Source organism: Cryptomeria japonica, chromosome 3, assembly GCF_030272615.1.
Source record: "Cryptomeria japonica chromosome 3, Sugi_1.0, whole genome shotgun sequence".
In the NCBI taxonomy this organism is placed as follows: Eukaryota; Viridiplantae; Streptophyta; class Pinopsida; order Cupressales; family Cupressaceae; genus Cryptomeria; species Cryptomeria japonica.
Genome location: NC_081407.1, coordinates 343,658,918 through 343,662,327, shown reverse-complemented (window position 1 = coordinate 343,662,327; position 3,410 = coordinate 343,658,918). Strand labels below are relative to the sequence as shown.

Below are 3,410 nucleotides of genomic sequence, written 5' to 3'. Positions count from 1 at the left end.
ACCTAGTTCTTAGAGGCAAAAGGTGGTGAAGTGGATTCAAGGCTTGGATCTACTCAATAGCCTTCAAGTTCTACAAGTGATCGGTTGTGGTGAAAGGTGTTTCAACGATCTTAAGGAAAATGGTTTTTATTGGTAAAAGTTCCGACATGATATCCAAGTAATATGGAGGGAATAGACAAAACCATGGTACAGGTGTGTATTCAATACGAAAAACCTTTACACCCAACCGCTCAAACCAATAAGCATAAACTAGTACAAAACTTGATCTGCAAAAAACATATTGTCTTATCCTGAACGTAAAACAATGTAAGCAAGTCACCCCGAAGGAACCACAACATCAAGATAGAAATTGATTTGTAATATTGTCACAACGAGAATATCAAATTAATCCTCTGCATACTTTTGAGAGCAACATTAGAACAACAACTTTGTCAATTAAAAAATATTAAGAAAACAATAGACTCTAACCCAAGACCCACTTATCTCTAGATTATGGCTCGATGGCAATTTGTCTAAATTCCTCACCTCAATGATACTCTTTCTCCCTTCTGAGGGTGTTAGTTATCTTGCATCCACTTAGACATGAAAAAGGTAGTTATGTATAATTTTACCCATTTAAGATTTCTTAAATTAAATAAAACATTATAACCAACATCAATATAAATATGCATGCCAATAATTTCATCTCTTTGATCCTTGATGTTCATATCAAATGCAATTTTTACCAATATAGTCCCTTAAAGATAAATGAAATCATTCATGTAAAGTGGGATGTAACATAAATCTTACAAGAGTTTAATGATCTCATATTAGAACTAAACTGATGGAGTAAATAATTCATACCTTAATTATTCACTTAATTGTATTAATTCACTAAATAAATAAATGTGAATAATTAATTACTAATTAAGGCATAGATTATTTAGTGAATTAATGCAATTAAATGAATAATTAATGTATGAATTGTTTATTCCAACACCCACCCTGAATGCAAAACTAGGGAGAGGGGCAAAAAAGATGTAGGAAAAAAACATGCAAAGATGAATGCAAGATGGGTCTCGACATAAAGCCTGCTGAGGTACCCATGAACAAACATGCAAGTTTCTTAGAAACAGAGAAAAGGAGAAAACCCTGGTGGGAAGAAAACTCCTCTCCAAAAAAGAAACAAAAGACAAGCATGAAGAAACATTGAAGAATGAAGAAGCTACAAACACTGTCGTAGAATGACTACTATGATGCTGAAAAAGAAGCTCCACAAATAGGAATGCAAGAGCATCCATATGGTAATTATTCCATCTCACCGAAATACATGGGTAACCAGCCACTGCATCTTCTTAGTACGTAGGAACAAGTACTGAATACATAGAACCTCCAACACAAAACCAAGGAAGCATTAGCACCAATAGTAGAAACCCCCCCATAATGCTGAGAAGGGAGAGGTATGACAAGTACACTGAATCTGAAAGCTTCTCTCCATGATGCTGAAAAAAGTAGAGATCTGAAACAAGAAAGGTGGAGCTCGAATCACAGGAAGGCAAAATAAGACCAGAAAAAGAACTATTGACTTCGAAAGGAAGAGATAGAAATTTGGTAAACAATCTTTAAAAAAAAAAAGGACTCAAGATCTCTAGAAATGAATCTGTCTCGAAAAGAGCTTTTTGACAATATATGGTTTGTCAAAAACTCCCTCCGTTTGCTCAAGATATCATGGAAAAACCCCAACTAGCTCAAAAAAGGGTTTCAAGTTGAGTTTGGGTCGCTGGCTGGTGGCAGCTCGATGAAGGTGGCAGAGGTGGTGGAGCACAGGTGAAGCGCGAGCTGGGCGCTGCTTGGTCGGCTGACGGTTTCAGTAGTGGGCGGTTTAAAGAAACCGGTGATTGTTTCCATGATAGGCCACTGGAAGCTGCGGACAACGGCTACTGTCAACGGCTTTTAAAGTGGCCAGCAAGGAGCCCGCCTAACCACGACGGTGTACCTGTACGGCCTGTTGAATTTTTTTTTATCCCCGATGCTCGTGTCACAAAAAATAGGCAAATTATATATCAAAATTTGTGGAATCAACCTTCTGTATACAACCATGAGGTCCTTTTGAGCCCAAAAAGCTCCAAATTTTTAGGTACCTTCTAAAATAGAGAAAACCGTCGAATTTTTAACCCTTGTAAAATGGACTCCGTGTTTTCGATTTCGGTGAAACAAAAGGAAATCCTGACTTTCTCGAGCCTTCTAGAACTGATGGTGTGCTCCAAATTAACCCAAGATGAACATTTTGTTGTGTAAATGCAAATAATCTCCAAAAAAATGAGCAAGAATCTTCAGATCTGGAGCTTTGATACCATGTTAGATCTTGTGAAATGCGAATCCCAAAAACCCAGTTATCTTCTGATAGAATACCTGTCACACATAAAGAGAGAAGTGAACAGCAAAATAATTGAAGACAATAACAATGAAATTGATTGAATTGTTTGTATTGCTTAGGTTACAATGAGGGATATGACATCCTTATAAACAAATCTAATTTAAACTACTTCTAAGTCATGTCAACTCACCTAGCAACTAGATAACATAGTCTCCTTACTTCGACAATAGATATTTTTTACTATCCATTATACTAAGTCAAATTCTCCCAAATATATGGTAGTTGTTTCGAATGGTTCTTATCGTAGAAAAGGGTATAGAGATCAGAAATGATCAAATATATGGTACTTGTTTTGAATGGTTCTTATCGTAGAAAAGGGGATAGAGATAAGAAATGATCAAATGCCAAATTGAGTGGTTCTTATTTTAGTACAAACGCATCAGACGACGAATATAAGAAGTGACGAGACGATGGGAATGAAACTTCGCGGAAGAAACGCAGAATTACGGGAGATGTGGACCCATCTTGTATAGGAGAGCATGCGGACTTATTCATACAAGGAAAGATTGAAACTCTGTGGAAGAAACAGAGAATCTTGTCTATTCGTACTCGGTGACAATAAATGCGAAAGAAAGAGGAGGAGAAACAAAGTCGGTGATGAGAAGAATGTGAAATGTTTAAGCGCTTCGACCACACATTCAGCTTTTTTTACAATGAAGTTTGAAGAGGTGGAGGTGCTTCGACCAGAACCGTGTAGAGAACGGAGTGGACGTTGGACTATTACAATAATGATGTGATGTACATAATAGATCCACTAAAATAATTAAGTTAAAAGATAGGAGTGAAAAAGAATAATGATGTGACGTTGGCCTCCTTATTCCTATCTTCTTATTAATACAAGGAAAGAATGAAACTCTGTGGAAGAAACAGAGAATCTTGTCTATTCGTACTCGGTGACAATAAATGCGAAAGAAAGAGGAGGAGAAACAAAGTCGGTGATGAGAAGAATGTGAAATGTTGAAGCGCTTCGACCACACAATCAGCTTTTTGTACA

At 36.8% G+C, this 3,410-nt stretch overlaps 1 long non-coding RNA gene across 1 annotated transcript; it reads right to left on the bottom strand.

The window, feature by feature from the left end:
• Positions 1-1,259: 1,259 nt before the first annotated feature.
• Positions 1,260-2,977, bottom strand: LOC131077188 (uncharacterized). Its single transcript, XR_009113553.2, has 2 exons — positions 2,547-2,977; positions 1,260-2,391 (listed from the first exon to the last, which is right to left on the bottom strand). It is a non-coding gene; the product is annotated as an uncharacterized LOC131077188 (long non-coding RNA).
• Between the last annotated feature and the right edge of the window lie 433 nt (positions 2,978-3,410).